This window comes from Rattus norvegicus, chromosome 1 (genome assembly GCF_036323735.1).
Source record: "Rattus norvegicus strain BN/NHsdMcwi chromosome 1, GRCr8, whole genome shotgun sequence".
Classification (NCBI taxonomy): Eukaryota; Metazoa; Chordata; class Mammalia; order Rodentia; family Muridae; genus Rattus; species Rattus norvegicus.
The window spans coordinates 84,714,401-84,736,199 of record NC_086019.1 but is presented as its reverse complement, the minus strand read 5'-3'; the positions used below and the strand labels follow the sequence as shown (position 1 = coordinate 84,736,199).

General features: G+C 39.1%; 1 pseudogene; it reads left to right on the top strand.

The window, feature by feature from the left end:
* The window catches only part of Ncl-ps2 (nucleolin, pseudogene 2), a 436,970-nt pseudogene that overhangs the window by 393,434 nt on the left and 21,737 nt on the right, over window positions 1-21,799 (top strand).

Here is a 21,799-nt window from a genome sequence, read left to right as displayed (position 1 = left end):
TAAGGTTCTCCAGAAAAATTCTTACTTGTTAAAATAAAAGTGTTCATTTGTAAAAACCAAAAAATGGGAGTTATTCATATTTTTCTTAAAGTCCTCTATCATTATCATGAGATATTATTTTAAATACAAACCTGGCTTCCATTTGTGTTTGTATATCTAGTGTTTGTTTTGGTAGGAAAACTGGGCTCTGAAGATGCCAAGTAGTTTTGGTTTCTGTTGCTTAGGTTCCTGTGCTTGCCTCTCATCATCAGGTTGCCTCTGATGTAGTCTTTCTGTCTCTGCCAGTGGGTTGACCCTCATTTAAGCCTGTGTGTTAGCACTCCTGTTGACCACCTTTCTTTCAGCCAAATCTGGGTATAGAGTGCTGTGGAACCAGGTCAGCTCCAGGAGATGGCAGAAATGGGAAGGGTCCTGTCCCAGACTGCTCCCAGGCTTTTGTTTCCTGAGGCCTCCAGGAGAGTCACATGGAGTAGAAGAGTGGGTCTTACCTCTGCTTTCAGGGGTATTATCACTGTTGGCGATTGCCTTTTAGCTCCGGGTGTAGGCAGAAACTAGATGAGTCCTGCCTCTTACTGCTCTTAGGTTCCTGTGCCCAGAGAGCACAGAGGGCTCTAGGTGGGTTCCTCTTGGGCCAGGAATGTTAGCAGAAGTAGTTGTCTCCTCTTAGCTGTCAGGATTGTCCACACATCTGAAAGTCCAGCTTTCTCCCCCATGGGATTTTAGTATAGAGAGATGTGGGCCTAAATTCTTAAATCTAATTATTCTTAGTCATTTCTCTTTGAGTACAGTTAAAACACTTTATTATAATTAAATCAGAATCAAATATAACCGTGAGTTTACTATAAGGACCTTAACTTGTGTTACTTAATTATCCTAAAAAGTTTGTAAAGCCAGTTCATAGTCTAAGCCTTGTTTTCTCAAAGGAGTTGCATAGACACAATGCCTATCAAAGTGTAACAATATTAATATGAAATTTTGTATCAATATAAGAAATTTGCCCCAATCACAACCTTACATTTGTATCAATCAATAAATTCTGTACCAATGTAAAATTATAACTATAATTTGCATTAATTACAAAGATTTCTGCCAATGTAATATATCTCTATAAGATGTTGTGTTCAGCAAGGGAAGCTCAGGAGGGAAAATGCAAGGAGATGCAAACTAAGTCCAAATTGTGAGGCACACCAAAGCAGTGAATAGGAGAAGTCTAAGGAAGGAAGGATGAAGGTCTTCAGGTCCTTCTGATAGCCATTGTTTTCAGCATGAAATCTGAAACTTCCTGCAAGAGTGGGAAGTAGTCGAATAGCAAATCAGCCATCCAGGCAAGAAGATCAAAAAGAAGCTCAATTCCCTTTGTAGGCACCTTGATCAATAGGGTCTAAGGAAGAGCTGGGATAGCTGCATTCAACTGATGCTGAACATGAGGGACCTGCAGAGAGCTCTCTTAATGAGAGGCCAACAACTGAACCCTTGCTTCTTCCTTATGCATAGGAATTATACATGATACTTGGACACAGAATCCAAGTCTCAGGTGGTCTTATAATGCCCTGCTTTTCATGTACCATGAAACTCCAATGGTGATGCGATTTCCAGTACACTAGCCTTGGAATTCTGGTGTATTTGCATCTTCTGCACAGCTTCATGGGAACCATCACTGATGATGTCCAGTCAGGATTCACTTGTTCCCAGATGGGAAGCCTGGAGTGCCAGGTGTCCATTCACAGTTCCACCTGTACTTCCTGCCTCTGTCCCTGGAAACACCAACTTTCAGCTGCTGTGGTCAACTTGGGTTGACAACCCAAATCCTCAGTGAAGCCACATGGAGATTTTTTCTCTAAAATGCTCAGAATCATACAGAATTTTATGGATACTCAATTTCTCTATCTCAACAGAGAGGAAAATATGAAAAGAAATAAATTTCCACAATTTAAAACAAGAATAAATTTAATAACCTACATGTTTTTGTTCCTCTAATTTCTATGATATTACTATATCCCCATTTTTCTCTTCTATCCCCCTTCCTTTATGTAAAAAGGAAGGATAGAGAAGAGGAAAGGAAAGGTAGAAATCCCTGAGTCTAAGCTCTGTAATTTCCTTCCTGTCCAAAGCTACATTTGTGAATTATCCCTTAAAATGACAACATATATATAATTCATAAAATAGTAAGAACCATCCACCATAAACTAAGGGACTGGAGCAACAATATTATTTTGCTTGCTTTTAGCTGAATTGGGGAGAACAATTCCTTTCTGGGGGATCAAAGAGAAATAGGAGAATTGGTTTTGCCAAAGGAGGGCTCATTTTTCTTCCATTCTCTATGTGTTGAGAAAATTCATAGGTTAGCTGACATTCTGACTATAACATCTGAAAGCTGCTCTGGAAATGTCCTGGAAGCAAGTCTTTAGAGGAAACATCTTCAGTATAGTTGAGGTAGAATCAAGCAAGGAGCTGGAATGGAAAGTTCCAGAATCTCAGCATTTTAGAGTGTGAATATTTTCAGGCCTGTGTTCTCCTATTCAATTCTGCATTATATAAACCTTACAAGCAACGCATAGCTCTGTAAAGACATTCATATGGAATGTGTAGGGTGCACAGATCAGTTAATGGAGATCAATAAAGAAAGCCAGCTGTCTTTCTTTAGAGGTTAGTTTGATCACATAATTAAACTAAAATATAAATTTCTATTCATGCCATCCTAAAGGATTGTATGTAATAAAAATTCATGAGAATTTTGTACCAAATAGTGGTTATTGTCTGTATATAGACATTTAAACTCAACTGTTTCTCTCTCTCTCTCTCTCTCTCTCTCTCTCTCTCTCTCTCTCTCTCTCTCTCATATATATGTATATATATATCACCACATATACATCACATATCTTGTTGATCTTGTTTATCTCTTTCTTCTTGTCTGTAGCAAAGGCCTATAGGAGGTCTTTTTTATCATCAAGAATTTTTATCAATTTGGAAGAAACTCATAGCTTTTTATTTCCTTGTGGATATACAGGCATAACACCCCCTTGAGCACAACACATTTCCCATTTACAATCCTGATGTTACAACATCCTTAAAACAAACTGGCTGGTTTAGTTTAGCAGATTTTTTCTACAATCCAATGTTTTTTTAGTAGCCATAGGTTTTCTTCACTAGCATTTAAAAATATAAGGTTAATAAAGCCCTATGTAATCTACCTCTGGGGATTTTTTGTTTTCCTCTTTTGTCTGTTAAGTATCTCCTTTAGAGTTCGATTAGAACTTTCTGCAATTTTTTGTCTTGTAGGATTATGTGAAATGACTGTAACATGTTTTCTCTAATAATTTGTAAAAAAACTCTCTAATCTTATTAGAGACATATCCATTTTAATTTATATGGGTATTCCCATAATGGTCGTAAATTCTAACAAATGTATGTGTCTATAGTATGATGCACATATTTCAGTTTCTCAAACTCTGTAAAATAGAACATATTCCTTTGCCAAATTTCATCTCTTTGGATACATTTAAGTTTACTCCCTGTAGGTAATAGAGTTTGGCTATATAATGAACGAGTAGGACATTGTGTCACTATTTCCTTGGAATGTTGCCAATTAATAGAGCATTCATTCTTTAAGCCTTTGCTGCTAACATGAAGATTTTTTCTTGAACTCTGAAGCCTCTCATACACTTCCTATGAATAGGTGGTCAATTTCATTACTACCTTTTGCTATATGGCCTTGAAAAACTTTATGGGGTCTTCTGTATGTTATGTATACTGGATGACTCCTACTTCTGTTCATTTGTCAAAGTGGACTAAATAGTGAAATCAATTCAGAATCATCATGAATAAGTTCAGCCATCTCTTTGTGTAAAACAACCCTTTCTGCATATTGAGAGCAAGTTACTATACTAAGAGACTCTTACATCTTCTGATTTATATTTTGTCTTTTTTGATTTATTTGCATTAATGGAAAATATAGGGGGGGCAAGAAATTGGAATTCATTTGACTATATGAGGGAGAATCCAATTAGTTCTTTTTATGAACTGAAGTAAATTTTTTAAAAAAGTTTCTGTTGTTAATCACTCTAAAGAAATTACTTCACACTCAGCCAATATTCATCTTGTTCCCACAATGAGTCAATCTCTGTGTTAGTAAAAGGTACCACAGTTTCAGCTGAATCCATTCAGGATAATTTTTGAAGTCTCATTTTTTTCTTTTACTATCAATTTAGTGACCTTCTCTATATAGGTTTTTAATATCTTACACTGTTTATGTGCTAAAATATCTACTCTAAGTTCTAATATTCCTGATGTATGAGAATTCTTGTAGTGATTTAATAGAAGGTAAGATAACTAAAATATAGGCCATTTTTCAATTTATACAGTCTATATATGTATTCTATTATTTCCTTTCTAGCAGAACTAACTCCTTCTCAGCCTCAGCTGATAAGTTCCTATGGCTTTTTAAATCTTTATCACCATGTAATGTATTAAATAAATTGTTTAGCTCTTAAGTAGTCAATGCAACAACAGGCTGCACTCTGTAAATATATCACAGTAACTTCTGAAAAATCATTGAGGGTCCTTAGTTGGTTTTTATGATTTATGCCTTTTGTAGCCTAACCATTTTTAGACTTATTCTATATCCCAGATAATTAATAGAATTCCATTTTTGAATATTTTCAGGGTTGATTTATAATACCCCAGGGAGGCACATTTTTGTTTTTTACTTCATCAAATTCTTTCCAGGTTATTTATATCTGAATCAGCAATAGGGTATCATCTGTAAAATGATAAATATTGGATTGGGGGAGTTGTCTGTGAGGTCCCAAGTCTGGAAAACTGAAAATCCCACTTATGTGTCTCATTCCCACCTATTGGTTGTGGGCATCTTTATCTACTAATTGGAATTAACTGGGGTCAGGTTACCTGAAACTATGTACTGACTTCAAAACTTAACATTAGAATACAAACATTAGGCTAACCTACTACAAATATGTGTCTATTTTCACTCTTCTACATGAAGAGATACAGTTTGAAGAGCACCATGTGTTGGAATTTCTTTTCTTTTTTCCAATGTGTGGTTTTGACTTCTTTGTCCAAAACCAAGTGTCCATAGGCCTGTGGGTCTCTTTCTGGATTTTTCAATTCTATTCTATTGATCAACCTATATGGTATTGGCATAAAAACAAACACATTTTTTCAATGAATAATTGCTATAAGAGCCACATTACCAGGATAGGACTGGGAGAAGTTGAGGGAGGGGCTGCACTTTGAATATTAAAAAAACAAATAATGCATAAAAAAGGAAACTCCCTGGAGGTGCCAATACCATCTCTGGTGCTGTATTTCTCTTCTCGCATTAATCCAATGAGGGAATTCAGACATTAAACCGGTAGAATTTAGAAAATACAAAACCTCTTCACCCTCTCAAAATGTGGATGGAATCAGACCACTTATTGGTAATCCTAGCTTGAGCCGAAAGTATTAGTTATATTCTGGAGCTTCCAAGAAATCAGACTTGGTATCTTTTTAATATCGTGTGTGTTCTTCTCTGGCACCAATACATCAATTTCAGGTCCATCACTATCCTGCACCTCTTAGAGGCAGGACAAATTGTGGATAAAGCAAAGTTCTTGTGGCTAAGTTGGTGTTCTAATCCCTCCATTTTAAGTCTTTTCTGGATGCTAGAAATCGCCATCATCTGTGGTTATTAGGGCAGTTGGAATATGTTAGGTCCAAAGTCATCAAATATACATTCTTCTAAACAAAACCTGGCCAGGCCTTTTGCATCAATACACTGGTTCCTGGAACCAACTTCTGTCCTAGTTAAGGTTTCCATTTTTGTTAACAGACACTGTGACTAAGGCAACTCTTATAATGGACATTTAATTTAGACTGGCTTACAGTTTCAGAGTCTTAGTCCACTGTCAGTATGGTGAGAAGCATGGCAGTGTGCAGGAACATGTGCTGCTGAAGGAGGAATTGAGAGTCCTACATCTTGATCTGATAACAGCCAGAAGACCATTTTCCTGGAAGCTAAACAGGCAGTATCAATATACACCTTTACAGTGACACTTCCTCCAATAATGCCACACCTTCTCCAACAAGGCCATAACTCCCAACACTGACACACCATGGGCCAAGCATATACACACCAACATGGTGATTGAAAGTTATATTGAGTGTAGTAGTCTGGCCTGGAACCTGTGATCTCTTAGACACTGCAGCACTTCTGTCTCTCAGTGTCTCCATTGATAAGTCATGTGTAGTTATAATAGTTCTGCCTTTATATGTTTACTATGTACTAGCTGTATCTTGGAGAGGGGGCCCTAAGGAGGGAGTGCTCAAGAGTGGAAAAGGAAATGACGCAAAGTCAATAATGGGTGCAAGCTGACAGCCTAGTCTTTTATCTGAGATGGCTGTTCAGATAGATATACAGACAGCTGAGCTCTTGCAGAACAAATCCTAGACTTTCATTTGCACACTGATTAAATCATCTACCCCAGGTTCCATTTTGATTCTACCATGAATCAGCAATTTATTAACTAAACAACCTTGATTTTCAGAATAGACAGCAAGTACATTTTTCTAATATAGCAATTGAACTCATAGATCCTCCTGCTTTTGTAAACACAAACATTATATTTAGCTGAGTGGGATATGGCCCTGAGATATGGCCCATGAAGCCTGGACCTAAATTTTCTCTGTCCTGGGCTGAACATAACTCAGAAATCTGCCTGACTTTGTATTTTTCTAACAAGCTGGCTCATTATTTTTTTTCTTTCTTTTTTTTTGTTCCTTTCTTTTTTTTTTTTATTAACTTGAGTATTTCTTATATACATTTCGAGTGTTATTCCCTTTCCCGTTTCCGGACAAACATCCCCCTCCCCCCCTTCCTTATGGGTGTTCCCCTCCCAACCCTCCCCCCATTGCCGCCCTCCCCCCATAGTCTAGTTCACTGGGGGTTCAGTCTTAGCAGGACCCAGGGCTTCCCCTTCAACTGGTGCTCTTACTAGGATATTCATTGCTACCTATGGGGTCAGAGTCCAGGGTCAGTCCATGTATAGTCTTTAGGTAGTGGCTTAGTCCCTGGAAGCTCTGGTTGCTTGACATTGTTGTACTTTGGGGGTCTCGAGCACCTTCAAGCTCTTCCAGTTCTTTCTCTGATTCCTTCAACAGGGGACCTATTCTCAGTTCAGTGGTTTGCTGCTGGCATTCACCTCTGTATTTGCTGTATTCTGGCTGTGTCTCTCAGGAGCGATCTACATCCGGCTCCTGTCGGTCTGCACTTCTTTGCTTCATCCATCTTGTCTAATTGGGTGGCTGTATATGTATGGGCCACATGTTGGGCAGGCTCTGAATGGGTGTTCCTTCAGTCTCTGTATTAATCTTTGCCTCTCCCTTCCCTGCCAAGGGTATTCTTTTTCCTTATTTAAGGAAGGAGTGAAGCATTCACATTTTGATCATCCGACTTGAGTTTTGTTTGTTCTAGGGATCAAGGGTAATTCAAGCATTTGGGCTAATAGCCACTTATCAATGAGTGCATACCATGTATGTCTTTCTGTGATTGGGTTAGCTCACTCAGGATGATATTTTCCAGTTCCAACCATTTGCCTACGAATTTCATAAACTCGTTGTTTTTGATAGCTGAGTAATATTCCATTGCGTAGATGTACCACATTTTCTGTATCCATTCCTCTGTTGAAGGGTATCTGGGTTCTTTCCAGTTTCTGGCTATAATAAATAAGGCTGCGATGAACATAGTGGAGCACGTGTCTCTTTTATATGTTGAGGCATCTTTTGGGTATATGCCCAAGAGAGGTATAGCTGGATCCTCAGGCAGTTCAATGTCCAATTTTCTGAGGAACCTCCAGACTGATTTCCAGAATGGTTTTACCAGTCTGCAATCCCACCAACAATGGAGGAGTGTTCCTCTTTCTCCACATCCTCGCCAGCATCTGCTGTCACCTGAGTTTTTGATCTTAGCCAATCGCACTGGTGTGAGGTGAAATCTCAGGGTTGTTTTGATTTGCATTTCCCTTATGACTAAAGATGTTGAACATTTCTTTAGGTGTTTCTCAGCCATTCGGCATTCCTCAGCTGTGAATTCTTTGTTTAGGTCTGAACCCCATTTTTTAATAGGGTTATTTGTTTCCCTGCGGTCTAACTTCTTGAGTTCTTTGTATATTTTGGATATAAGGCCTCTATCTGTTGTAGGATTGGTAAAGATCTTTTCCCAATCTGTTGGTTGCCGTTTTGTCCTAACCACAGTGTCCTTTGCCTTACAGAAGCTTTGCAGTTTTATGAGATCCCATTTGTCGATTCTTGATCTTAGAGCATAAGACATTTGTGTTTTGTTCAGGAAATTCTTTCCAGTGCCCATGTGTTCCAGATGCTTCCCTAGTTTTTCTTCTATTAGTTTGAGTGTGTCTGGTTTGATGTGGAGGTCCTTGATCCACTTGGACTTAAGCTTTGTACAGGGTGATAAGGATGGATCGATCTGCATTCTTCTACATGTTGCCCTCCAGTTGAACCAGCACCATTTGATGAAAATGCTATCTTTTTTTCCATTGGATGGTTTTGGCTCCTTTGTCAAAAATCAAGTGACCATAGGTGTGTGGGTTCATTTCTGGGTCTTCAATTCTATTCCATTGGTCTATCTGTCTGTCTCTGTACCAATACCATGCAGTTTTTATCACTATTGCTCTGTAATACTGCTTGAGTTCAGGGATAGTGATTCCCCCTGAAGTCCTCTTATTGTTGAGGATAGCTTTAGCTATCCTGGGTTTTTTGTTATTCCAGATGAATTTGCAAATTGTTCTGTCTAACTCTTTGAAGAATTGGATTGGTATTTTGATGGGGATTGCATTGAATCTGTAGATTGCTTTTGGTAAAATGGCCATTTTTACTATATTAATCCTGCCAATCCATGAGCATGGGAGATCTTTCCATCTTCTGAGGTCTTCTTCAATTTCTTTCCTCAGTGTCTTGAAGTTCTTATTGTACAGATCTTTTACTTGCTTGGTTAAAGTCACACCGAGGTACTTTATATTATTTGGGTCTATTATGAAGGGTGTCGTTTCCCTAATTTCTTTCTCGGCTTGTTTCTCTTTTGTATAGAGGAAGGCAACTGATTTATTTGAGTTAATTTTATACACAGCCACTTTGCTGAAGTTGTTTATCAGCTTTAGTAGTTCTCTGGTGGAACTTTTGGGATCACTTAAATATACTATCATGTCGTGTGCAAATAGTGATATTTTGACCTCTTCTTTTCTGATCTGTATCCCCTTGATCTCCTTTTGTTGTCTGATTGCTCTGGCTAGAACTTCAAGAACTATATTGAATAAGTAGGGAGAGAGTGGGCAGCCTTGTCTAGTCCCTGATTTTAGTGGGATTGCTTCAAGTTTCTCTCCATTTAGTTTAATGTTAGCAACTGGTTTGCTGTATATGGCTTTTACTATGTTTAGGTATGGGCCTTGAATTCCTATTCTTTCCAGGACTTTTATCATGAAGGGGTGTTGAATTTTGTCAAATGCTTTCTCAGCATCTAATGAAATGATCATGTGGTTCTGTTCTTTCAGTTTTTTTATATGATGGATCACGTTGATGGTTTTCCCTATATTAAACCATCCCTGCATGCCTGGGATGAAGCCTACTTGATCATGGTGGATGATTGTTTTGATGTGCTCTTGAATTCGGTTTGCCAGAATTTTATTGAGTATTTTTGCGTCGATATTCATAAGGGAAATTGGTCTGAAGTTCTCTTTCTTTGTTGTGTCTTTTTGTGGTTTAGGTATAAGAGTAATTGTGGCTTCATAGAAGGAATTCGGTAGGGCTCCATCTGTTTCAATTTTGTGGAATAGTTTGGATAATATTGGTATGAGGTCTTCTATGAAGGTTTGATAGAATTCTGCACTAAACCCGTCTGGACCTGGGCTCTTTTTGGTTGGGAGACCTTTAATGACTGCTTCTATTTCCTTAGGAGTTATGGGGTTGTTTAACTGGTTTATCTGTTCCTGATTTAACTTCGATACCTAGTATCTGTCTAGGAAATTGTCCATTTCCTGAAGATTTTCAAATTTTGTTGAATATAGGTTTTTATAGTAAGATCTGATGATTTTTTGAATTTCCTCTGAATCTGTAGTTATGTCTCCCTTTTCATTTCTGATTTTGTTAATTTGGACGCACTCTCTGTGTCCTCTCGTTAGTCTGGCTAAGGGTTTATCTATCTTGTTGATTTTCTCAAAGAACCAACTTTTGGTTCTGTTGATTCTTTCTATGGTCCTTTTTGTTTCTACTTGATTGATTTCAGCTCTGAGTTTGATTATTTCCTGCCTTCTACTCCTCCCGGGTGTATTTGCTTCTTTTTGTTCTAGAGCTTTTAGGTTTGCTGTCAAGCTGCTGACATATGCTCTTTCCTGTTTCTTTCTGCAGGCACTCAGCGCTATGAGTTTTCCTCTTAGCACAGCTTTCACTGTGTCCCATAAGTTTGGGTATGTTGTACCTTCATTTTCTTTAAATTCTAAAAAGTTTTTTTTTTATTTTATTTTTTTTTTTATTAACTTGAGTATTTCTTATATACATTTCGAGTGTTATTCCCTTTCCCGGTTTCCGGGCAAACATCCCCCTCCCCCCTCCCCTTCCTTATGGGTGTTCACCTCCCAACCCTCCCCCCATTGCCGCCCTCCCCCCATAGACTAGTTCACTGTGGGTTCAGTCTTAGCAGGACCCAGGGCTTCCCCTTCCACTGGTGCTCTTACTAGGATATTCATTGCTACCTATGGGGTCAGAGTCCAGGGTCAGTCCATGTATAGTCTTTAGGTAGTGGCTTAGTCCCTGGAAGCTCTGGTTGCTTGGCATTGTTGTACTTTTGGGGTCTCGAGCCCCTTCAATCTCTTCCAGTTCTTTCTCTGATTCCTTCAACAGGGGACCTATTCTCAGTTCAGTGGTTTGCTGCTGGCATTCGCCTCTATATTTGCTGTATTCTGGCTGTGTCTCTCAGGAGCGATCTACATCCGGCTCCTGTCGGTCTGCACTTCTTTGCTTCATCCATCTTGTCTAATTGGGTGGCTGTATATGTATGGGCCACATGTTGGGCAGGCTCTGAATGGGTGTTCCTTCAGTCTCTGTATTAATCTTTGCCTCTCCCTTCCCTGCCAAGGGTATTCTTTTTCCTTATTTAAGGAAGGAGTGAAGCATTCACATTTTGATCATCCGACTTGAGTTTTGTTTGTTCTAGGGATCAAGGGTAATTCAAGCATTTGGGCTAATAGCCACTTATCAATGAGTGCATACCATGTATGTCTTTCTGTGATTGGGTTAGCTCACTCAGGATGATATTTTCCAGTTCCAACCATTTGCCTACGAATTTCATAAACTCGTTGTTTTTGATAGCTGAGTAACATTCCATTGCGTAGATGTACCACATTTTCTGTATCCATTCCTCTGTTGAAGGGCATCTGGGTTCTTTCCAGTTTCTGGCTATAATAAATAAGGCTGCGATGAACATAGTGGAGCACGTGTCTCTTTTATATGTTGAGGCATCTTTTGGGTATATGCCCAAGAGAGGTATAGCTGGATCCTCAGGCAGTTCAATGTCCAATTTTCTGAGGAACCTCCAGACTGATTTCCAGAATGGTTTTACCAGTCTGCAATCCCACCAACAATGGAGGAGTGTTCCTCTTTCTCCACATCCTCGCCAGCATCTGCTGTCACCTGAGTTTTTGATCTTAGCCAATCGCACTGGTGTGAGGTGAAATCTCAGGGTTGTTTTGATTTGCATTTCCCTTATGACTAAAGATGTTGAACATTTCTTTAGGTGTTTCTCAGCCATTCGGCATTCCTCAGCTGTGAATTCTTTGTTTAGGTCTGAACCCCATTTTTTAATAGGGTTATTTGTTTCCCTGCGGTCTAACTTCTTGAGTTCTTTGTATATTTTGGATATAAGGCCTCTATCTGTTGTAGGATTGGTAAAGATCTTTTCCCAATCTGTTGGTTGCCGTTTTGTCCTAACCACAGTGTCCTTTGCCTTACAGAAGCTTTGCAGTTTTATGAGATCCCATTTGTCGATTCTTGATCTTAGAGCATAAGACATTTGTGTTTTGTTCAGGAAATTCTTTCCAGTGCCCATGTGTTCCAGATGCTTCCCTAGTTTTTCTTCTATTAGTTTGAGTGTGTCTGGTTTGATGTGGAGGTCCTTGATCCACTTGGACTTAAGCTTTGTACAGGGTGATAAGGATGGATCGATCTGCATTCTTCTACATGTTGCCCTCCAGTTGAACCAGCACCATTTGATGAAAATGCTATCTTTTTTTCCATTGGATGGTTTTGGATCCTTTGTCAAAAATCAAGTGACCATAGGTGTGTGGGTTCATTTCTGGGTCTTCAATTCTATTCCATTGGTCTATCTGTCTGTCTCTGTACCAATACCATGCAGTTTTTATCACTATTGCTCTGTAATACTGCTTGAGTTCAGGGATAGTGATTCCCCCTGAAGTCCTCTTATTGTTGAGGATAGCTTTAGCTATCCTGGGTTTTTTGTTATTCCAGATGAATTTGCAAATTGTTCTGTCTAACTCTTTGAAGAATTGGATTGGTATTTTGATGGGGATTGCATTGAATCTGTAGATTGCTTTTGGTAAAATGGCCATTTTTACTATATTAATCCTGCCAATCCATGAGCATGGGAGATCTTTCCATCTTCTGAGGTCTTCTTCAATTTCTTTCCTCAGTGTCTTGAAGTTCTTATTGTACAGATCTTTTACTTGCTTGGTTAAAGTCACACCGAGGTACTTTATATTATTTGGGTCTATTATGAAGGGTGTCGTTTCCCTAATTTCTTTCTCGGCTTGTTTCTCTTTTGTATAGAGGAAGGCAACTGATTTATTTGAGTTAATTTTATACACAGCCACTTTGCTGAAGTTGTTTATCAGCTTTAGTAGTTCTCTGGTGGAACTTTTGGGATCACTTAAATATACTATCATGTCGTGTGCAAATAGTGATATTTTGACCTCTTCTTTTCTGATCTGTATCCCCTTGATCTCCTTTTGTTGTCTGATTGCTCTGGCTAGAACTTCAAGAACTATATTGAATAAGTAGGGAGAGAGTGGGCAGCCTTGTCTAGTCCCTGATTTTAGTGGGATTGCTTCAAGTTTCTCTCCATTTAGTTTAATGTTAGCAACTGGTTTGCTGTATATGGCTTTTACTATGTTTAGGTATGGGCCTTGAATTCCTATTCTTTCCAGGACTTTTATCATGAAGGGGTGTTGAATTTTGTCAAATGCTTTCTCAGCATCTAATGAAATGATCATGTGGTTCTGTTCTTTCAGTTTTTTTATATGATGGATCACGTTGATGGTTTTCCCTATATTAAACCATCCCTGCATGCCTGGGATGAAGCCTACTTGATCATGGTGGATGATTGTTTTGATGTGCTCTTGAATTCGGTTTGCCAGAATTTTATTGAGTATTTTTGCGTCGATATTCATAAGGGAAATTGGTCTGAAGTTCTCTTTCTTTGTTGTGTCTTTTTGTGGTTTAGGTATAAGAGTAATTGTGGCTTCATAGAAGGAATTCGGTAGGGCTCCATCTGTTTCAATTTTGTGGAATAGTTTGGATAATATTGGTATGAGGTCTTCTATGAAGGTTTGATAGAATTCTGCACTAAACCCGTCTGGACCTGGGCTCTTTTTGGTTGGGAGACCTTTAATGACTGCTTCTATTTCCTTAGGAGTTATGGGGTTGTTTAACTGGTTTATCTGTTCCTGATTTAACTTCGATACCTAGTATCTGTCTAGGAAATTGTCCATTTCCTGAAGATTTTCAAATTTTGTTGAATATAGGTTTTTATAGTAAGATCTGATGATTTTTTGAATTTCCTCTGAATCTGTAGTTATGTCTCCCTTTTCATTTCTGATTTTGTTAATTTGGACGCACTCTCTGTGTCCTCTCGTTAGTCTGGCTAAGGGTTTATCTATCTTGTTGATTTTCTCAAAGAACCAACTTTTGGTTCTGTTGATTCTTTCTATGGTCCTTTTTGTTTCTACTTGATTGATTTCAGCTCTGAGTTTGATTATTTCCTGCCTTCTACTCCTCCCGGGTGTATTTGCTTCTTTTTGTTCTAGAGCTTTTAGGTTTGCTGTCAAGCTGCTGACATATGCTCTTTCCTGTTTCTTTCTGCAGGCACTCAGCGCTATGAGTTTTCCTCTTAGCACAGCTTTCACTGTGTCCCATAAGTTTGGGTATGTTGTACCTTCATTTTCTTTAAATTCTAAAAAGTTTTTTTTTTATTTTATTTTTTTTTTTATTAACTTGAGTATTTCTTATATACATTTCGAGTGTTATTCCCTTTCCCGGTTTCCGGGCAAACATCCCCCTCCCCCCTCCCCTTCCTTATGGGTGTTCACCTCCCAACCCTCCCCCCATTGCCGCCCTCCCCCCATAGACTAGTTCACTGTGGGTTCAGTCTTAGCAGGACCCAGGGCTTCCCCTTCCACTGGTGCTCTTACTAGGATATTCATTGCTACCTATGGGGTCAGAGTCCAGGGTCAGTCCATGTATAGTCTTTAGGTAGTGGCTTAGTCCCTGGAAGCTCTGGTTGCTTGGCATTGTTGTACTTTTGGGGTCTCGAGCCCCTTCAATCTCTTCCAGTTCTTTCTCTGATTCCTTCAACAGGGGACCTATTCTCAGTTCAGTGGTTTGCTGCTGGCATTCGCCTCTATATTTGCTGTATTCTGGCTGTGTCTCTCAGGAGCGATCTACATCCGGCTCCTGTCGGTCTGCACTTCTTTGCTTCATCCATCTTGTCTAATTGGGTGGCTGTATATGTATGGGCCACATGTTGGGCAGGCTCTGAATGGGTGTTCCTTCAGTCTCTGTATTAATCTTTGCCTCTCCCTTCCCTGCCAAGGGTATTCTTTTTCCTTATTTAAGGAAGGAGTGAAGCATTCACATTTTGATCATCCGACTTGAGTTTTGTTTGTTCTAGGGATCAAGGGTAATTCAAGCATTTGGGCTAATAGCCACTTATCAATGAGTGCATACCATGTATGTCTTTCTGTGATTGGGTTAGCTCACTCAGGATGATATTTTCCAGTTCCAACCATTTGCCTACGAATTTCATAAACTCGTTGTTTTTGATAGCTGAGTAACATTCCATTGCGTAGATGTACCACATTTTCTGTATCCATTCCTCTGTTGAAGGGCATCTGGGTTCTTTCCAGTTTCTGGCTATAATAAATAAGGCTGCGATGAACATAGTGGAGCACGTGTCTCTTTTATATGTTGAGGCATCTTTTGGGTATATGCCCAAGAGAGGTATAGCTGGATCCTCAGGCAGTTCAATGTCCAATTTTCTGAGGAACCTCCAGACTGATTTCCAGAATGGTTTTACCAGTCTGCAATCCCACCAACAATGGAGGAGTGTTCCTCTTTCTCCACATCCTCGCCAGCATCTGCTGTCACCTGAGTTTTTGATCTTAGCCAATCGCACTGGTGTGAGGTGAAATCTCAGGGTTGTTTTGATTTGCATTTCCCTTATGACTAAAGATGTTGAACATTTCTTTAGGTGTTTCTCAGCCATTCGGCATTCCTCAGCTGTGAATTCTTTGTTTAGGTCTGAACCCCATTTTTTAATAGGGTTATTTGTTTCCCTGCGGTCTAACTTCTTGAGTTCTTTGTATATTTTGGATATAAGGCCTCTATCTGTTGTAGGATTGGTAAAGATCTTTTCCCAATCTGTTGGTTGCCGTTTTGTCCTAACCACAGTGTCCTTTGCCTTACAGAAGCTTTGCAGTTTTATGAGATCCCATTTGTCGATTCTTGATCTTAGAGCATAAGACATTTGTGTTTTGTTCAGGAAATTCTTTCCAGTGCCCATGTGTTCCAGATGCTTCCCTAGTTTTTCTTCTATTAGTTTGAGTGTGTCTGGTTTGATGTGGAGGTCCTTGATCCACTTGGACTTAAGCTTTGTACAGGGTGATAAGGATGGATCGATCTGCATTCTTCTACATGTTGCCCTCCAGTTGAACCAGCACCATTTGATGAAAATGCTATCTTTTTTTCCATTGGATGGTTTTGGCTCCTTTGTCAAAAATCAAGTGACCATAGGTGTGTGGGTTCATTTCTGGGTCTTCAATTCTATTCCATTGGTCTATCTGTCTGTCTCTGTACCAATACCATGCAGTTTTTATCACTATTGCTCTGTAATACTGCTTGAGTTCAGGGATAGTGATTCCCCCTGAAGTCCTCTTATTGTTGAGGATAGCTTTAGCTATCCTGGGTTTTTTGTTATTCCAGATGAATTTGCAAATTGTTCTGTCTAACTCTTTGAAGAATTGGATTGGTATTTTGATGGGGATTGCATTGAATCTGTAGATTGCTTTTGGTAAAATGGCCATTTTTACTATATTAATCCTGCCAATCCATGAGCATGGGAGATCTTTCCATCTTCTGAGGTCTTCTTCAATTTCTTTCCTCAGTGTCTTGAAGTTCTTATTGTACAGATCTTTTACTTGCTTGGTTAAAGTCACACCGAGGTACTTTATATTATTTGGGTCTATTATGAAGGGTGTCGTTTCCCTAATTTCTTTCTCGGCTTGTTTCTCTTTTGTATAGAGGAAGGCAACTGATTTATTTGAGTTAATTTTATACACAGCCACTTTGCTGAAGTTGTTTATCAGCTTTAGTAGTTCTCTGGTGGAACTTTTGGGATCACTTAAATATACTATCATGTCGTGTGCAAATAGTGATATTTTGACCTCTTCTTTTCTGATCTGTATCCCCTTGATCTCCTTTTGTTGTCTGATTGCTCTGGCTAGAACTTCAAGAACTATATTGAATAAGTAGGGAGAGAGTGGGCAGCCTTGTCTAGTCCCTGATTTTAGTGGGATTGCTTCAAGTTTCTCTCCATTTAGTTTAATGTTAGCAACTGGTTTGCTGTATATGGCTTTTACTATGTTTAGGTATGGGCCTTGAATTCCTATTCTTTCCAGGACTTTTATCATGAAGGGGTGTTGAATTTTGTCAAATGCTTTCTCAGCATCTAATGAAATGATCATGTGGTTCTGTTCTTTCAGTTTTTTTATATGATGGATCACGTTGATGGTTTTCCCTATATTAAACCATCCCTGCATGCCTGGGATGAAGCCTACTTGATCATGGTGGATGATTGTTTTGATGTGCTCTTGAATTCGGTTTGCCAGAATTTTATTGAGTATTTTTGCGTCGATATTCATAAGGGAAATTGGTCTGAAGTTCTCTTTCTTTGTTGTGTCTTTTTGTGGTTTAGGTATAAGAGTAATTGTGGCTTCATAGAAGGAATTCGGTAGGGCTCCATCTGTTTCAATTTTGTGGAATAGTTTGGATAATATTGGTATGAGGTCTTCTATGAAGGTTTGATAGAATTCTGCACTAAACCCGTCTGGACCTGGGCTCTTTTTGGTTGGGAGACCTTTAATGACTGCTTCTATTTCCTTAGGAGTTATGGGGTTGTTTAACTGGTTTATCTGTTCCTGATTTAACTTCGATACCTAGTATCTGTCTAGGAAATTGTCCATTTCCTGAAGATTTTCAAATTTTGTTGAATATAGGTTTTTATAGTAAGATCTGATGATTTTTTGAATTTCCTCTGAATCTGTAGTTATGTCTCCCTTTTCATTTCTGATTTTGTTAATTTGGACGCACTCTCTGTGTCCTCTCGTTAGTCTGGCTAAGGGTTTATCTATCTTGTTGATTTTCTCAAAGAACCAACTTTTGGTTCTGTTGATTCTTTCTATGGTCCTTTTTGTTTCTACTTGATTGATTTCAGCTCTGAGTTTGATTATTTCCTGCCTTCTACTCCTCCCGGGTGTATTTGCTTCTTTTTGTTCTAGAGCTTTTAGGTTTGCTGTCAAGCTGCTGACATATGCTCTTTCCTGTTTCTTTCTGCAGGCACTCAGCGCTATGAGTTTTCCTCTTAGCACAGCTTTCACTGTGTCCCATAAGTTTGGGTATGTTGTACCTTCATTTTCTTTAAATTCTAAAAAGTTTTTTTTTTATTTTATTTTTTTTTTATTAACTTGAGTATTTCTTATATACATTTCGAGTGTTATTCCCTTTCCCGGTTTCCGGGCAAACATCCCCCTCCCCCCTCCCCTTCCTTATGGGTGTTCACCTCCCAACCCTCCCCCCATTGCCGCCCTCCCCCCATAGACTAGTTCACTGTGGGTTCAGTCTTAGCAGGACCCAGGGCTTCCCCTTCCACTGGTGCTCTTACTAGGATATTCATTGCTACCTATGGGGTCAGAGTCCAGGGTCAGTCCATGTATAGTCTTTAGGTAGTGGCTTAGTCCCTGGAAGCTCTGGTTGCTTGGCATTGTTGTACTTTTGGGGTCTCGAGCCCCTTCAATCTCTTCCAGTTCTTTCTCTGATTCCTTCAATAGGGGACCTATTCTCAGTTCAGTGGTTTGCTGCTGGCATTCGCCTCTATATTTGCTGTATTCTGGCTGTGTCTCTCAGGAGCGATCTACATCCGGCTCCTGTCGGTCTGCACTTCTTTGCTTCATCCATCTTGTCTAATTGGGTGGCTGTATATGTATGGGCCACATGTGGGGCAGGCTCTGAATGGGTGTTCCTTCAGTCTCTGTTTTAATCTTTGCCTCTCCCTTCCCTGCCAAGGGTATTCTTTTTCCTCATTTAAAGAAGGAGTGAAGCATTCACATTTTGATCATCCGTCTTGAGTTTCGTTTGTTCTAGGGATCTAGGGTAATTCAAGCATTTGGGCTAATAGCCACTTATCAATGAGTGCATACCATGTATGTCTTTCTGTGATTGGGTTAGCTCACTCAGGATGATATTTTCCAGTTCCAACCATTTGCCTACGAATTTCATAAACTCGTTGTTTTTGATAGCTGAGTAACATTCCATTGTGTAGATGTACCACATTTTCTGTATCCATTCCTCTGTTGAAGGGCATCTGGGTTCTTTCCAGGTTCTGGCTATTATAAATAAGGCTGCGATGAACATAGTGGAGCACGTGTCTCTTTTATATGTTGAGGCATCTTTTGGGTATATGCCCAAGAGAGGTATAGCTGGATCATCAGGCAGTTCAATGTCCAATTTTCTGAGGAACCTCCAGACTGATTTCCAGAATGGTTTTACCAGTCTGCAATCCCACCAACAATGGAGGGGTGTTCCTCTTTCTCCACATCCTCGCCAGCATCTGCTGTCACCTGAGTTTTTGATCTTAGCCAATCGCACTGGTGTGAGGTGAAATCTCAGGGTTGTTTTGATTTGCATTTCCCTTATGACTAAAGATGTTGAACATTTCTTTAGGTGTTTCTCAGCCATTTGGCATTCCTCAGCTGTGAATTCTTTGTTTAGGTCTGAACCCCATTTTTTAATAGGGTTATTTGTTTCCCTGCGGTCTAACTTCTTGAGTTCTTTGTATATTTTGGAAATAAGGCCTCTATCTGTTGTAGGATTGGTAAAGATCTTTTCCCAATCTGTTGGTTGCCGTTTTGTCCTAACCACAGTGTCCTTTGCCTTACAGAAGCTTTGCAGTTTTATGAGATCCCATTTGTCGATTCTTGATCTTAGAGCATAAGCCATTGGTGTTTTGTTCAGGAAATTTTTTCCAGTGCCCATGTGTTCCAGATGCTTCCCTAGTTTTTCTTCTATTAGTTTGAGTGTGTCTGGTTTGATGTGGAGTTCCTTGATCCACTTGGACTTAAGCTTTGTACAGGGTGATAAGGATGGATCGATCTGCATTCTTCTACATGTTGCCCTCCAGTTGAACCAGCACCATTTGCTGAAAATACTATCTTTTTTCCATTGGATGGTTTTGGCTCCTTTGTCAAAAATCAACTGACCATAGGTGTGTGGGTTCATTTCTGGGTCTTCAATTCTATTCCATTGGTCTATCTGTCTGTCTCTGTACCAATACCATGCAGTTTTTATCACTATTGCTCTGTAATACTGCTTGAGTTCAGGGATAGTGATTCCCCCTGAAGTCCTTTTATTGTTGAGGATAGCTTTAGCTATCCTGGGTTTTTTGTTATTCCAGATGAATTTGCAAATTGTTCTGTCTAACTCTTTGAAGAATTGGATTGGTATTTTGATGGGGATTGCATTGAATCTGTAGATTGCTTTTGGTAAAATGGCCATTTTTACCATATTAATCCTGCCAATCCATGAGCATGGGAGATCTTTCCATCTTCTGAGGTCTTCTTCAATTTCTTTCCTCAGTGTCTTGAAGTTCTTATTGTACAGATCTTTTACTTGCTTGGTTAAAGTCACACCGAGGTACTTTATATTATTTGGGTCTATTATGAAGGGTGTCGTTTCCCTAATTTCTTTCTCGGCTTGTTTCTCTTTTGTATAGAGGAAGGCAACTGATTTATTTGAGTTAATTTTATACCCAGCCACTTTGCTGAAGTTGTTTATCAGCTTTAGTAGTTCTCTGGTGGAACTTTTGGGATCACTTAAATATACTATCATGTCATCTGCAAATAGTGATATTTTGACCTCTTCTTTTCCGATATGTATCCCTTTGATCTCCTTTTGTTGTCTGATTGCTCTGGCTAGAACTTCAAGAACTATATTGAATAAGTAGGGAGAGAGTGGGCAGCCTTGTCTAGTCCCTGATTTTAGTGGGATTGCTTCAAGTTTCTCTCCATTTAGTTTAATGTTAGCAACTGGTTTGCTGTATATGGCTTTTACTATGTTTAGGTATGGGCCTTGAATTCCTATTCTTTCCAGGACTTTTATCATGAAGGGGTGTTGAATTTTGTCAAATGCTTTCTCAGCATCTAATGAAATGATCATGTGGTTCTGTTCTTTCAGTTTTTTTATATAATGGATCACGTTGATGGTTTTCCGTATATTAAACCATCCCTGCATGCCTGGGATGAAGCCTACTTGATCATGGTGGATGATTGTTTTGATGTGCTCTTGAATTCGGTTTGCCAGAATTTTATTGAGTATTTTTGCGTCGATATTCATAAGGGAAATTGGTCTGAAGTTCTCTTTCTTTTTGTGTCTTTGTGTGGTTTAGGTATAAGAGTAATTGTGGCTTCGTAGAAGGAATTCGGTAGGGCTCCATCTGTTTCAATTTTGTGGAATAGTTTGGATAATATTGGTATGAGGTCTTCTATGAAGGTTTGATAGAATTCTGCACTAAACCCGTCTGGACCTGGGCTCTTTTTGGTTGGGAGACCTTTAATGACTGCTTCTATTTCCTTAGGAGTTATGGGGTTGTTTAACTGGTTTATCTGTTCCTGATTTAACTTCGATACCTGGTATCTGTCTAGGAAATTGTCCATTTCCTGAAGATTTTCAAATTTTGTTGAATATAGGTTTTTATAGTAAGATCTGATGATTTTTTGAATTTCCTCCGAATCTGTAGTTATGTCTCCCTTTTCATTTCTGATTTTGTTAATTTGGACACACTCTCTGTGTCCTCTCGTTAGTCTGGCTAAGTGTTTATCCATCTTGTTGATTTTCTCAAAGAACCAACTATGGGTTCTGTTGATTCTTTCTATGGTCCTTTTTGTTTCTACTTGGTTGATTTCAGCTCTGAGTTTGATTATTTCCTGCCTTCTACTCCTCCTGGGTGTATTTGCTTCTTTTTGTTCTAGAGCTTTTAGGTGTGCTGTCAAGCTGCTGACATATGCTCTTTCCTGTTTCTTTCTGCAGGCACTCAGCGCTATGAGTTTTCCTCTTAGCACAGCTTTCATTGTGTCCCATAAGTTTGAGTATGTTGTATCTTCATTTTCATTAAATTCTAAAAAGTTTTTAATTTCTTTCTTTATTTCTTCCTTGACTAGGTTATCATTGAGTAGAG